At 46.5% G+C, this 16,038-nt stretch overlaps 1 pseudogene; it reads left to right on the top strand.

Moving 5' to 3' along the window:
* LOC133825369 (uncharacterized) overlaps positions 1-9,953 on the top strand; it is a 60,883-nt pseudogene extending 50,930 nt beyond the window's left edge.
* The last annotated feature ends 6,085 nt before the right edge of the window (positions 9,954-16,038 follow it).

Genomic DNA, 16,038 nt, shown 5'->3' with positions numbered 1-16,038 from the left:
GGGGGGAAACAGAAGCATTGTTTTTTAAGGAAATCCTCGGGTCGCGGCATGGCTATAGAGAGCCGCGGCATAGATGGGCATTTTGCCCAGAACTTGTCGATCCGGCCGCGGAATGGTTTCAGAGGGCCGCGGCATGGAGAGGGCTTTTTGCCTAGGAATTTGGACACGGGCCGCGGCATAGTGTATGTAGAGCCGCGGCCCGCCTCTTTAAAATTTGAAATCCTAGGTTTTAATATGGCGAAAGAGAAGAGAGAAGGGAGGTACGGACGAGGGAGAGAAAGGCTGGTTTTGAAGACTCAAGCTTAGAGTATTTTTACATGTTTTTCTTCTTCCTGATGTTATTCTTAATTTCTGTTGTGATTAGCACTATGGCTAGGAACTAATTTTCTGTTTAGGATGTTTAATTGAATCACTTGAATCTCTGTTATGAACTAATGCAATTTTAATATTCTTCTTCTTCAATCTTCTTCAATTCCATATAACCTGTTCTTATAGATTGATTATTGGTTGGCCATATTTAGTCATTTACATATGTTTTTAAGTCAAAATCTGAGAAGTGAGATTTAATTCTGCTGTGGTTATATTGGACATAATTCTAATTTAGAACGAAAGTATCTGAATTAATTGTGTTACTGTTATTAAGTTGTTGAGATTAATGCTACCTGTGTGGTTCAATTTACCATAGAAATATAAGAAATTGTCACCTAGGTTGGGTTTATAATTCATAGTATGATTATAAGCTGCTATATCAACTTGTTAATTGAATTAGGTCAAAAGAAGAAGAATTCACACTTTGCATTAGAGAATAATAGGGAGGATAGTTGATGAGATTGAATATCCTAATTGTTTCTCAGTGATTAAATTAAAAGTTTTTCTATTACTTGTTATTCCATTCAATTTTTAATTATTGTTTCTGCAATTTATAGTTTCTTTTGGTGTATTTACAAAAATCAAGAATTTCAATTCATCAAATAGATAAGAAATTAATTGACTGGTAATTGATAAATTAGTCCTTGAGGACGATACTTGGTTTTACCATTTTATTACGAGTTTGCGACTGTGTGCACTTGCATAGCAAAAATATCGCAACAGTGACCCCAAGGTACTTAAGAGGAAACATCACCTCTTCAAATTTAACAATCTCTAGAATGTCTTCCTTTGTGGCTTCTGAAACACCTCTCAAATAAATGCGCGACTTAGATTTATTTGCTGCCAAACCAAAAACACTGCAAAATGCAAGGAAAGCATTGTTAACTATGCTAATCACCTTCAGAACACCTTTACAGAAAATAATGAGATTGTCAATAAAACACAAGCTCACTAAATTCAATCTTTTGCATTGAGGATGAAACTGAAAACCAGTTGCAATAGAAGCTTGTACGCCCTAAACATCCACGGGTTATTAGCGAGCTGGAAAAGGGCATAATCCTATCAGCCACGTGGAAGCCACCTGCCCGGAGCTGCTGTTACGAGTCTCTACCTCTTTAGCTCGAGGTAGTCAAAGGTTTAGTAAGAATACTCGAAGGCATCGGGTCAGCAGTGTGGACACCCCGAGCTGGGACTACGTCAAGCTCGAGGTACAACCTAGAGCTGACACCTCTGACCCTTTATAAAGTCAACCACGCAATGTAAACGTGCGCATATTAGACATCACATGTCTACTCCATTCCTGAATTCTCAGACACGCAGCATAAACGTGCGTATTCAGGCACCCCACGACTGGTTTGGGCCATGTGGCCCATTATCCCCCTTACCTATTGATTAGACAGCACTTCATTGTCAGGTTTTAGGAATTAATCATAAGTGTCACAGAAGTGACATAATGGGTAAGAAGGTCACAGGATGACCCCCTTTGCCAACACCCAGGTGTCCTCTCCCTATAAATATGGAGACCCTGGGCATTGCAAAGGGTTGGCTTCTAATTTGTAAAGAAACACCCTGTAAGGAATACCAGAGATATATCAATAATATTGACAGATGGACTAGAGGGATTTTAACCTTCGAACCACCTAAAAGGAAAGGAGTTATAACCTTCCCCCTAAACTATTCTCGCCAGTTTAACACATAAATATCTACATATTACGGTTCATTATCTAGCACTAATCCTTCCCGTTTATTCATATAATTATCTGTTGCCGAAGAACCGTGTCAACAGTTTGGTGCTTTCATTGAGAGGATTTAGATTGGTGCTATTGAAAAAAACCCAACCATGGTGGTTACTTGCTCAAGGCATGGTAATGAAGTGGATCAATGTGATGGGCAGGAGGCCCACCATGCCGCCATATCTGATGAGCAAAACCCGGAGGTTCAGCAGCGACCGGGAAAGCAGCCAATGGGCCAAGACGACACTGGAAGTTTGGCTCCCCAGCCACCCAATCCGAACCCGGATTTCTACACGGTGGTAGAAATGGAAAATGCACAGTTGAGGAGTGTAACGACCCAATTTCGCTAATAAGGCTTAAGGGCCTTGATTAGCGTGCCAGGAGGGTATGATGGGATTTATGTGTGATTTTTTTATGAATTAAATGCATGGTTATGATTTAAAGCATGTTATATGACTAGTTGTTTATCTGAGATGCATGACTATGTATATTAGTATGTATGTAGGCCCGGATCGTGTTAGAAGGGCATAATTGTAATTTTGGCCATGTTGGGCATAACTGCATTGATATGTGATGATTGTTGAGACCACAGTGGTATGTGGGTGTATCATTGATTTGTGACTCGAGGCGATCCCAGTGAGCAGGCTAGCGGAAAGTCATGACGGGAATTTATACCCGGCTCGGGGCGAGCCTGGGGGTATGAACGGGAATTCAGAGAATAGATTGAGATTTATTTTGATGATGGGGGATACTTATTTGGTGGTTTATCAGGTGTTGGAAAGCAACGGGAAAATATTGGAGACACTTGAGGATTAGCGGGAATTGGGTAAAATGACTAAAATGGCCCTACTTGGACAAAAGGATTTAGAATTAATAGGAAGGGCATTGTGGTCATTTGGCTTTTAGAGATTGATTTATGAGGCTTTACACTTAGTGGGATTTATAGAGAGTGTTGGCTGTGGAGAGAAAGAAAGAAAAGAAAGAAAAAGGAAAGAAAGAAAAGAGGGAAAACAGAGGGGTTTTCACAAGGGTCGGTTTGTGCATTTTTGCACCATTCCGCTCCATTTTTCTTGGAGCAAAGCTTAGTGGAGAGCAATGGTAGGCTGAGCATCAAGGATCTTGGGTTAGACTTGAAGATTTGGCAAGAACACATCAACTTTTGGAGGTAAGTTTTAGAGTTTTCAGTTTTAGGGCTTTACTGGTTTTGAGCTGTGTTTTTGAGCTACATGGATGGGACTTTTGGGGAAAACAGGCCAAGGTTGTGAAGGAACAAGCTAAGGAGGTCTAGGGTTGAATCAAGGTCGAAATTTGCATCAATGGTAAGAATTCTAAGCCTTTAACTTTGTTGTTGACTGAATTTCTGGTTTAGGGTTGTTCATGGTAGATTTTGAGTTTTGGGTTGCTTGAGCTTGGGATTGGGTTCTTGGGATGCTTGGGATGAGTGTGAGGTGTTTATAAGCTTGATTTTGGGCTTAGAAAAGGTTTGGACAAGTTTGGGGTTGAATTGGTTGAAGGAAATCGCAAAAATGCGATTTTGGGTTTTCTGGGCTGCAACTAGCGCTACAACGCTAGTCAGTGGGCGTTGTAGCGCTAGCCCCTATTCTCGGGGGGTGCATTCTGCTTGTAGCGCTACAGCGCCCTCTTTAGAGCGCTGTAGCACTGCACTGTTCACAGAGGTGAATTTTTGGGTTTTTGATGAGGGATTTTGACCTAGGGTTCGGGGCTTGATTCCGCCACTTTGTTTTGGGGATTTAGGACTTCCCGGGGGCTCGGGATTGGTCCCGAGGCTAGGTATTCGGACTTGGGGTTCGGTGTTGACTTTTGTTGACTGTGAATTTAGCCAACGACGTAAGAACGTCAACTACGACAACCTTCAAGAGAATTATAAACGACAACAGACAGTTTTTTATGAACGAAAGTAAATAACACGAGGTTTTTATAGTGGTTCAGCCCCGATGATCGGTAATAGCCTAATCCACTTAGAGATTTTATTATGTAATCACACTCAAGTTCAGATGAACCGTGTCAACTGAGTTTCTTCAGTATGAAATATTTCAGAATACAAAAAGGGGTTCCCTCAGGGAAAACACTTTCTCTCTCTAGAACACAAGTTCACTCTTGATTTTGCCAAAAGTCCCTTTACGATCCTCCCAAGTCTCTATTTATAGACCTGGGATTCTCAACTGATATCCCCTTTAGATATGGATATTCCATTATTTACCTAATATTTATATTACAAAATAAACATTCAAAATATAACTGATCCCTAATTTCAAGTGAGGATTGAGTGATTCCCGGATGCTTGGACCAATTCTCACCGAAGTAGTTTCGGGCAGTTTGACGTAGCTTCTCATGCATGTTGATTATTCTCCAAGCTTTACGTAGGTCAAAGGTGGTATGTGCATGGCTCTCCTTGGACCAAAGGTCAGGTACATTCGAGGTATACTCCTCCATTGTGTCCGATCGGACACAATGGTTGTCTTCTTTGGCTTAAGGTGGTTCAAACCACCCTATTTGACTCCTTCAATCAAGGTCCGATCGGACCTTGCACTTTGCTCCTCGGACCAAGGTGGTCCGAGCCATCTTCTTCCTAGCATCTCTTTGGACCAAAATGGTCCAAAGCACTCCTTCAGGCGTCTTGTGCGATCGGGGGAGGCGTCTTGTGCGATTGGGCACAATGCCCCTCTACTTGGGCCTAAATGGTCCAAGCTTCTTTCGTTTAACCAAGGTCCGATCGGACCTTGGTCCTTTCTCTTCGAACCTAGGTGGTCTGAGTCACCACCTCTACTTGGATCAAAATGGTCCAAGGTACCTCATAAGTACCATGTCCGATCGGGCACACATTCCTTCTCCTCGGACCAATGTGGTCCGAGCCATCACTTACATCTCCTTGGACCAAAATGGTCCAAGGTACCTCCTCTATGAGCATGTCCGATCGGACATAGCTCTCTTTTTCAACCAAAGCTCGATCGAGCATAGTCATCTCCTTGGTCCGAAATGGTCCAAGGTAAACTTTTCCTCACCTCATTCAAGCCCAAGTGCACTTCTTCCACATCATATCTGATCGGTCACTATGTGGCCTTTTCCTTTGAGTAAAACTTGAGTCTTTGGTCATTCTCTTTGAACTCATTCGAGCCAAGCTTAACAAGAGGTCCCCTAAGCTTAGGTCCGAGTGGGATCGTGCTCAAGGAGTCAGGTGATCTAAGCTATTGAAGGGAAAGGTAAGAAAACTATAACACCCGTAGGATAGGGCATGGGCCCATAGTGTGATTGCGGGGCACGACCCTATATTGTATGATGAGATGATTGCCGGGCACGACCCTATATTGCATTACATGTTAGGGTGCAGATTTAAATGAATTGATATTTGTTTGAATGTTGTTTGATTTATGCTATATATGATTATAGTGAAATGAACGGCTATGGCCGAGGGCGGCAAGGCCGAGAACGGCAGCGGGGCTGGAAGTAACACCTAGCACATGGGATGCTTATGGTCAGGGTAGGACCCAGGGGATACGTGTGATATCCCTACGGTGAGGACCGAGACCCCAGGCTTTGGTAAGGCTTCTGGGGCGGCATGGCCGTGTTTGCTTAGTCTAATGGTTGACTTGTTTATCTGTGGATTATCTGTTATGATAAACTGTATAAATTGCATATGTTATGTTCTGCATGAGTTTTCTTGCTGGGCTTCGGCTCACGGGTGCTCTGTGTTGCAGGTAAGGGAAATGACTGAGTCAACCAACCATGAGTACGGAGAGCGTGAAGCGACGCGTACATGTTTGGCCTGCCCGACTGCTTTGGTTGGGGGTTTATTCGAAAAATGGCTGTAATAATCTATGATTTTATGATTAATCAACTGTAAACTCATTTCAAGATGTAAATAGTTTTCAAACCTTATTTTGGGATCCCAAATGTTTAATACTAGAAGTTTTAAATGAAATGGCGCATTTTCAAAGATTACAGCCTTAACTTTTAATTAGTCACACTTTTGTTTCAAAACCTCGGTTAGCGAGTTCATTGCACACTGTTTTGTCTTAAAACTCACTTAGTAACGGCTCTAAGGAAGTAGGGCGTTACAAGGAGTCAGCTGGCCAAAGCAAACAGGCAGGTCGAAGAAGTTCTGGCCCGATTGCCCCCTCTTACAACCGACGCTAACATCGGAAAGAGGCATTGTGGGACTCATAAGTCCTGGAAGGGTAACTGGTCCAAGCCCAGTCGGTCGGTTAGACCCTCGACATCAAATTCTACTCCCACGTTACACCATCAGGAAACTGTATTTGAGGAACTTCCTAGGGCCAATCAGCAATTCAGCTGATCGGTTTGGACCTCAACTCCTAGCTCAGTTCCACCCTCGAGTCCACCCAGGAGGGCCTAAGGCGGCTTGCGAAGGAGATCTGGGGTGGGCTCGCGACGACAGCCCACCCCGGCCAGGAGGGCCCAAGGCGGCTTGCGCAGGACGCGGGGGATGGTAGAGCGGAGCGGCCGCGACCTAGCTTAATCTGCCCTGACGGGACTAGGATCGCGTCACCAGTTAGGCACCCCCCGTCACCAATAAGATACCCATCTCGTCCCAGTCCAGTCTGAGACGTTTTGGCTCATGGGAGTAGCAGGAGAAATCCTCCTTCCGCCTGACCTGCCCATCGCAGCCGAGCGCGCGGGGAAATCCCGGATCCTCACCCTCAGCGGCGGGCTCCGAGCTTTTCAAATGGAAGTTACTGGACTGGGAGTCATCGAAGTGGCATGTCCGGCGAAGACCTGCGCCATCGTTTGAGTTCGGCTCAAAGTCCTCGGGCCACCCCGAGGGTCGACATCCGAGATCGCCTCAACTCTCAGAGAGGAGACCCAGCTAGAAACGGTAGTCGTGCTCACCAAGGGGAGGGTCTGTCGGAAGTACGTGACAGAGGGAATGTCCCACATAACCTATCTCAAGATAGGAGGGACAATAACCCGCCTAATGCGTACACTGGAACTGGAGCTGTTGAACAACCCCAGAACAACCAAGGAAGTAAGGACTAAACCCTGGAGCGTCTGGCTCAGATGATGGAGCTGATGAGGAAGATCTTATCGGAAAAAGAAAAGGATGAGTACGACTTGGGAGACGAACTCGAGCTCTTTGTCCCCAGCATAGCAGCTACGGCGTATCCACCTAGTTTCCGTATGCCTCACTTGTCCAAGTTCAATGGAGACGGGGACCCGTCAGATCATTTGGGTATGTTCAACACCCTGATGATGGCCCACAACATCGGTCCCGAGCTGAGGTGTTTAATATTTCCTTCCACCTTGACTGGGTCGGCTAGGCAATGGTTCAAACAGAATAAAAAGCAGTCCATCAGCTTGTGGAAAACCTTTTCTGCCGACTTCAAGAGGGCATTCCGAGCTTCTCAGGCTGCCCGCGTCAAAGCCGACACCTTGGTAAACATAAGACAACAGCCCAACGAACCTTTGAAAGCTTACCTGAGCAGATTCTCAAACGTCGCGGCTCGAGCCAGGGACGTAGATGATAGTTCCAAGCTTATGGCCTTGAGGACTGGGATCCTCGTTGGAGGCAGACTCTGGGAAGAGATACAGAGAAAAGGTGTCAGCACTGTGAATGAATTCCTAAATAGGGCCCAGGGATGGATAAACCTGGAGGAGGCGCGAGCATCGGCCGCGGGAACCAGCCAAGCCTCTGACCAGCCCGCTGGAGTGGGAACGGATGTCGTGACAGCGACCCAAACCGTTACACAGAATAACCAATTTGGTGGAGGCAAGAGAAAAGGGAGCAGCGAGGGCGGCCAGCACGGCCCGAAGAAGAACAAGCCCGCAGAAAGGTTTAAGCCAGTCTACGCGACTTATACCGAGCTCAAAAACACTAGGGAGAACATTTTCCTAGCGAACTCTGCTCACCTCCCCTGGAAGAAGCCGGAGCCTTTGAAGCACCAGAAGGCTAAACGAGACCCCTCCAAGTTTTGTCGATTCCACAACGACATTGGCCACAACACTGATGATTGTAGGCACCTGAAAGATGAGATCGAGACCCTCATCAGAGTCGGACCCTTGGCTCAGTATGCACGGAATAGAGTTCCCGCCAGTCAACCCGCTCCAAAAGCTCTGATAAGCCAGCCCGGGTCTCGGATAAATCAAGACACCCCTCCTCCTGTGATAGGGGGAGAGATCTCCATGATCTCTGGAGGCCCCCATCTAGCCGGCACGAGCACAGGTTCCTAGAAGAGATATGTCAACGAACTAAAAGCTCATAATGGAGTGGAGTTCATCCCAGAGCAGCATTTACCCAAACAGCAACGACTGGAGAGGCAACCGATCATATTCATCGAGGAAGATGCCAGTCACGTCCAGTTCCCTCATAACAACCCTCTGGTCATAGCCGCCTAGCTCGCCAACTGGAGAGTTAGGAGGATACTGGTCGATAATGGGAGCTTGGTGAACCTGCAGTTCCGGTCTACGCTGGAAAAGATGGGTTTATCTGTCACCGAGTTGAAAGCCACCTCCATGATGCTATATGGATTTTCTGGAGAAGGGTCGGCAGCAATAGGAACAATCGAGTTCGTGATCATCTTGGGAGAGGGACCCCGGACTGTCTCAAAACTCCTCGAGTTTGTGGTCATCGATTGTCCCGCTGCATACAATGCTATTTTGGGCCAACCTACATTGATAGCATTTGAAGCCATAACCTCCATCCGCCACCTCGCGCTAAAATTCCCCTCTTCCACAGGGATATGCACGGTCCGAGGTGATCAGCTCGCTGCCAGGGAATGCTATAGCATTTCTATGAAGGGAAAATCAAAACCCGGGCAGTAGACGATGACCATCCAGGGCGGGAGTGAGGAATCTCAGGAAGTTGTGCCTAGTCCTGAGATTGAAAAACCTCAGAATGCCAGAAGGGAGGATATCATCTTAAGTAATTATATCGACCCCAGAGTAGGCGAGGATAGATCCAAGCTCCAGGCCATCGAAGAGCTCGAGGAGGTAAATATCGTCCCACAAGACCCCTCGAAGGTGGTGAAGCTCAGGAAAAATCTATGTAGCGAAAGAAAGGCGGAGCTAATTAGGTTTCTGCGAGAAAATCTAGATGTGTTCGCCTGGTCTCATGGAGACATGATAGGGATCAGCCCGAGCATCATCATGCACACCCTCCACTTGGATAAGAGTGTGCCTGCAAAGTCCCAAAAACAAAGACGCCTTGGAACGACTCGACCTGAGGCCCTGGAGAAGGAAGTAGCCAGGCTCTTAAAGTGCGGCTTTATCCGCGAAGCAAAGTTCCCGGTCTGGGTCGCTAATCCTGTGTTGGTCCCGAAGCCCAACGGGAAATGGCGGACCTGCATCGACTTTTCCGATCTGAACAAAGCCTGCCCCAAAGATTGCTTCCTCTTGCCAAGGATTGACCAACTGGTGGGTGCCACGGTGGGGCACGAGCTCGTGTCTTTTATGGATGCATACTCGGGTTATAACCAGATCGCTATGAATCCAGCAGACTAGGAACACACTAGCTTCATGGCCCCAACTAACGTTTATTGTTACAAGGTCATGCCTTTCGGGCTGAAAAACGCAAGAGCTACGTACCAGAGGTTGGTAAATAGGATGTTTACCAATCATATCGGGAAAAATATGGAAGTGTATGTTGACGACATGTTGGTCAAGTCCAAAAATACCGATAACCATGCCTCCGATCTGGAGGAATGCTTTAAGATTTTGAGGGAATACGACATGAGGCTAAACCCCCAAAAGTGTACTTTCGGGGTCGCGTCAGGAAAATTCCTGGGTTTCATTGTCAAAACCAGAGGAATAGAAGCGAACCCCGATAAGATCAGGTCGCTACTCGAGATGCCCTCACCCCGGTAGCGAAAAGACGTTCAAAGTCTGACAGGAAGGGTGGCGGCCCTTAATCGGTTTATTTCTAAATCCACCGACAAGTGTTTGCCATTCTACAACCTGCTCTGGGGAAATAAAAAATTCGAGTGAACCGAGGAATGCGAACGTGCCTTCCTCGACCTGAAAGCACATTTAGCCAAGCTGCCCATATTATCCAAACCAACGGCAAGAGAGCCTCTTTTCCTTTACCTAGTTGTCACGGAAGATGTAGCTAGCGCCGTATTAGTCCGAGAAGAAGACCGATCTCAAAAGCCAGTCTATTACATCAACAAGAGGCTTCTCGGAGCTGAATCCCGATATCCGTTGATGGAAAAGATGGCTTTCTGCCTTATTACGGCCTCCCAAAAGCTCAGGCCGTATTTCCAGTCCCACTCAATACACGTCATAACCGATCAGCCTTTAAGGCAGGTTTTGCAGAAACCTGAAGCATCGGGGCGTCTGTTGAAGTGGGCTATCAAACTCAGCCAATTTGAGATACTATACATACCACGAACTGCAATAAAAAGCTAGGCCCTGGCTGATTTTGTGGCAGAGTGCACAGGGTTCCGAGAAGATCCTGTAGAAGAGTCAGCTCAGGCCTCATGGAAGGTCTTCGTAGATGGCTCGTCTAATGAGAATGGCTTCGGGGATGGAATCATATTGATATCCCCAGAGGGACATCGATTCCACTCAGCGTTACAATTCGGATTCAAAGCGTCCAACAACGAGGCCGAATACGAAGCTTTACTGGCTGGGCTAAGGGTGGCCCAGGAGCTGAGGGCCAGCTCCGTCCAGTGTTACAACGATTCCTAGCTCGTGGTAAACCAAGTGTTAGGAGAATACCAAGCACGGGGAACCAAGATGGCTGCTTACCTGGCCAAGGTAAAGAAAGAGCTATCCGCATTTGAGCGCGGCTCAGTCAAGCAGATACCTCGGGAGCAGAATGCCAACGCGGACGCCCTGGCAAAACTCGTACCTATGGGGAGGCGAAGACTTTGGGGCTGCAACCGATAGAGTTCTTGGAAAGACCAAGCATAGAGGAAGTCGGGGCGGAGGTCGAGATGATTGACGCCAGACTAACTTGGATGACTCCCATCCTCGAATATCTCACAATAGGAAAGTTACCCGAGGGGCGAAATGATGCAAGGAGGGTACTTTACCAGGTTCCAAGGTATACAGTGATAGATGGGATATTATATCGGCGTGGGCACTCTTTACCTCTCCTACAGTGTGTTCTTCCAAGGGAGGCGAAGACCATTTTGCAGGAGGTGCAAGAGGGTTTTTGTGGAGATCACACTGGGGGGCAAAGCCTGTCCCTGAAGATACTAAGGCAAGGGTATTATTGGCCCACTCTGTCAAAGGACTCGATCTCCTACGTTTGAAAGTGTAACAAGTGCCAACGATTCGCCATAATTTCCCGGGCTCCTCCGGTCGAGCTGAAGATGATCTCGTCCCCATGGCCGTTCGCGGTCTGGGGTATTGACCTGGTTAGTGCCCTCCCTACTGGAAAGGGAGGAGTTCGCTATGCGACGGTGGCTATCGACTACTTCACAAAGTGGCCAGAAGTAGAGCCCCTGGCGACGATCACTTAAAAGAGAGTCCTCGAATTCGTGGTCAAGAGTATTATCTGTCGATTCGGGCTGCCAAAGAAGATCGTGTCGGATAATGGGACGCAGTTCCATAGCAAGAGGCACGACATTGTTAAAAGATTCTCCTCCGTGGCCTATCGCCAGGCCAATGGGCAGGTCGAGACTATCAATAAGACGCTAAAGGCAAGCCTTAAGAAAACACTGGATGAAGCCAAGGGAGTTTGGCCCGAACAGCTCCCCCAGGTACTGTGGGCATACCGGACCTCACACCGAACTTCAATGGGTCATACTCCTTTCTCCCTAGCTTTCGGGAGTGAGGCAGTCCTTCTTGTTGAAGTAAAGGTAGCCTCGCATAGAGTCCAGACATTTGACCAAGAACGGAACGACGAATTGCTCTGCGCATCCCTCGACCTAATTGACGAAAAACGAGAAGCTTCACAGCTGCAGATCGTGCATTATCAACAAAAGATCACTTGTTATTTCAACTCAAAGGTCAAGAAACATGTCTTTAGCGTTGGCGACCTGGTACTCAGAAGAGTCTTCCTGGTCAGTAAGGATCCCAAGGACGGAGTGTTGGGACCAAACTGGGAAGGGCCCTATCAAATAACGGAGGTCGTGAAAGAAGGAACCTTCAAGCTAGCTTAGCTTAACGGAGAAGCGGTCCCATGGACTTGGAACGCTATACACCTAAAGAAATATTATCAGTAATATCTTTGTAAGGCTTAGTTAGAAAAGCCACCTTTGTTTATTAAGTAATAAGAATTAATATTTTTGCATTATCGTATATGTTTGTGGATGTAACGTCAAGTAACCATGAAAGACCCTTTCCTGATTACTTGGGGGGCATATATCCTGGATATAACCAGGTCCTAAAACTTAGAAGTTAGTTCAAATTGATTGATCGATATTTTTCTTAAAAAGTGCGAGATATCAATAAAGGATTAACACGAACTAAGTTTTAGGACCTGGTTATATCCATGACATTATCGTATATGTTCGTGATATCAATAAAGGATTAACACGAACTAAGTTTTTAAAATTAATGTCCTGGATACAACCAGGTCCTAAAACTTAGAAGTTGATTCAAATTGATTGATCGATGTTTTTCTTAAAAAGCACGAGATATCAATAAAGGATAAACGCGAACTAAGTTTTTAAAATTAATGTCCTGGATACGACCAGGTCCTAAAACTTAGAAGTTGATTCAAATTGATTGATCGATGTTTTTCTTAAAAAGCACGAGATATCAATAAAGGATTAACGCGAACTAAGTTTTTAAAATTAATGTCCTGGATACAACCAGGTCCTAAAACTTAGAAGTTGATTCAAATTGATTGATCGATGTTTTTCTTAAAAAGTACGAGATATCAATAAAGGATTAACATGAACTAAGTTTTTAAAATTAATGTCCTGGATACGACCAGGTCCTAAAACTTAGAAGTTGATTCAAATTGATTGATCGATGTTTTTCTTAAAAAGCACGAGAAATCAATAAAGGATTAACGCGAACTAAGTTTTTAAAATTAATGTCCTGGATACAACCAGGTCCTAAAACTTAGAAGTTAGTTCAAATTGATTGATCGGCGTTTTTCTTAAAAAGTGCGAGATATCGATAAAGGATTAACACGAACTAAGTTTTTAAAATTAATGTCCTGGATACAACCAGGTCCAAAGACTTAGAAGTTGGTTCAAATTGATTAATAGATGTTTTTCCCAAAAAGCATGAAATGTCAATCATAACACCAACAAAAACTAAGTTCTCACCAAATGCATTAAAGAGGAATAACAATAAGGTAAAACCAAAAATGTGTATATAAATAGATTAAAATAAATCTAAGGAAACCAATTGTCTCAAGCATGAAAAACCTCGTAATGTAAAGTTACAAATAAAATAACAAGAGAAAAAGGAGCGAAAAATCCTAGGCCCTGCCAGGCCGCTCCGACGAAGTCACCCCCTCAGCGTCCTACTCAGTTACAGTGGAAGTCTCCCCGGTCTCAGAGGGCGCCTCTTGTTGAAGGCGGGCTTTGAACTTCTCCAAAAAGGACTCCCACACCTCCGGCCCCAGGAAGGAAAAGTCACCATCCTAGTTGAAGGCCCAGCAATGGTACAGCATGGTCTCCATGGAGGAGCTGGAAGATGCCCTCTCCACCACAAGGGCAGCCTTGGCCTCTTCAAGTTCGACCTTCGCAGCGTCCAGGGCAACCTTGGTAGCCTTGGTCTCCCGCAGCTTGGCCCGGGATGCCTCCAGGTTGGCCTGCGCAGCAACGAAGGTAGCCTGCGCGACCTTCTCGCTTTCCCGAGCAGTCGCCAGGGCAGCTTTGGCATCATGCTTCTGTTGTTGAGTAGACGCGAGGGTGGCCTGGGCAGCCTGGTGCTCGCCCCTGATCTCGTCAATCCTGGCCCTGGACCGAGATATGCACGAGGGGCACCTCGTCTTCCTCGTCCTCGTCGTCATCTGCGGCCTCCTCCTCGGGGATGGGCACCATCTCACGAGCTGTGGGGGTGGTCCACGGCCTCCTCGAGGCCAGTCTGGCTCAGAGAAATTAACTTACACGCCAGCATCGTCTCATCAGACACAAGTTGGCGGTAGTCTTTTTCAATTGAGGGGAGCCCCGCCAAGGTTCCGTACTGACCCCCAAGGGTCACCGACTTAGCCATCCTCGCAAAAATAGCTGCACGATAGTTTTCAAGTCAATAACGAATGGAAAGAAAATAATCAGCGACAATCTTGCAAGCTAAAGTTAGAAGGAACTTACGTGGACGGTTGAAGTAATGGTGTTCGCAGTTGCGGAACCCCGTTGACATAAAGAATTGATCCTTGAAGTCATTGGGGTGGCTGGGCAGCTCGATGACCGTGGCCGAGTTGGGAAAACGGGTCAGGTAGTAGAACCCGTCACCTTGCCCCCGTTCGTCCCGGCTGGCTTTGAGGCAGAAAAAGTAGAGGATGTCCGTCGGTGTGGGGACCTCCCATTCCTGCTTCAGGAACAGGTACCTCAACCCCGATAACAGACAGTAAGAGTTAGGGGGGAGTTGAAAGGGGGCCAGCTTCACGAAATTCAGGAAGTCCGTGAAGTACTGGTCCAAGGCGAGAAAGGCCCTAGCCTTGAGGTGTTCATCGCTCCAGGCCGCGAACTTCTCATTGAGCGGTGCGCAGCTCTGCTCGCCCTAAAGGGGAGGACGGGCGACCAGAGCGCCCTTCCCTATCTCGATGTTGTGGGAAAGCATAATCTTATTAACTTTCCCCTTGGTTGTAACCTTCGAGGCAATCCTCTCGGCCTCAAAGAAGGCGTCAGGTCCCATCTTGACCTCCTTCTCCACGGTGGGACCGAAGTGGGGAATAGGGGAGTCTGTTGCCACCTCTTTCCCCTTGCTAGTATGCTGGGATGGCGAGCTGGCGGCATTCTTCTTGGACATACTCTTCCTGGGTCCCATCTGGTCGCCTAACGAACAAAGATGAAGAAAGTTTAGAAAAGGAGACCTAAGCATAAGAAAGAGTCTAGTGCGAAGAATGGTTTCCTTTACACGGGCTGAGGTAATCTCAGCCCGCGACGAGTGAGACCACGCAGTTCTATGAACACGCGCCTATGCTCCCAACGGGTCCTCGATTTCTCGGAATCCGTGTGTCAGGAGGGTCAGGATAATGTTTGCCTTGGAGGGAAAGTTTCAGAAGGCAAAACCGCCTGGGAAGCGTGGCCCTTAAGGTACCCAGTTTTTGTACCCTAGAAACTTGTTGCCTTCCCCGCTCCAAATAGGCATTTAAAAAGATTACCTAGAAAAATCACCCCAGAATTTTGTCCTATGCGTCATGTTCCTAAGCACTCTCTTTCTTATGGTCAATACCCCTAGGATAAAAACCTATGCACAAAATACCAGCCAAAAAGAAAAACAAAAGAAAAAGAACCTACAGTATGCAGCTAAGAAGGGAGTTTACCTAAGCAAAGAAAAATGGAAACATTTAAAGCATACAGCAGGCAGAGGACTTACACAAGCTTTTTGCTGCGTAAAAACTGAAAAGAGCGTAGGAGTTGGAATCCTGGTGGAATCTTTGGAACCGGAGTCATGGAGAAACCCTCGTGTCTGGAACTCAGGAACGTCTGGAACAGTGACCGGAAGAAAAAAGGGTTTTGAAACTAAGAAGAGAGAAGAAAGAAGATGAGAAATTTTTTCAAATAAAAGGTGGCTCATGCGAAAGGTGGCCAACCTTATATATACGTAAAAGGCAAAAGAATGAGGGCCGTTCAATCGTCTTGATGTGGGATACGAGGGTCATAACTCGAAAGACAAAACGACGGCCGAAGATAGGCTAGGCCATTTAATGCGGTTCTCGGAAGACGGACTGTCACCAACCACGATGCCCCACATGTCCGATACCAGCGCAATGGGTGGGACATGAAGAGTTGACAAGGAAGCCTAAAAGCCCCCACAGTGGCCATAGATGACGTCATATGCCACGAGCAGGGGCTTGGGGGAAAAATGTACGCCCTAAACATCCACGGGT

The sequence above is a fragment of the Humulus lupulus genome, chromosome 3 (genome assembly GCF_963169125.1).
Source record: "Humulus lupulus chromosome 3, drHumLupu1.1, whole genome shotgun sequence".
NCBI classification, from domain to species: domain Eukaryota; kingdom Viridiplantae; phylum Streptophyta; class Magnoliopsida; order Rosales; family Cannabaceae; genus Humulus; species Humulus lupulus.
Note: the sequence above shows the minus strand (reverse complement) of the source record. Positions and strands in the feature narration are given on the sequence as shown.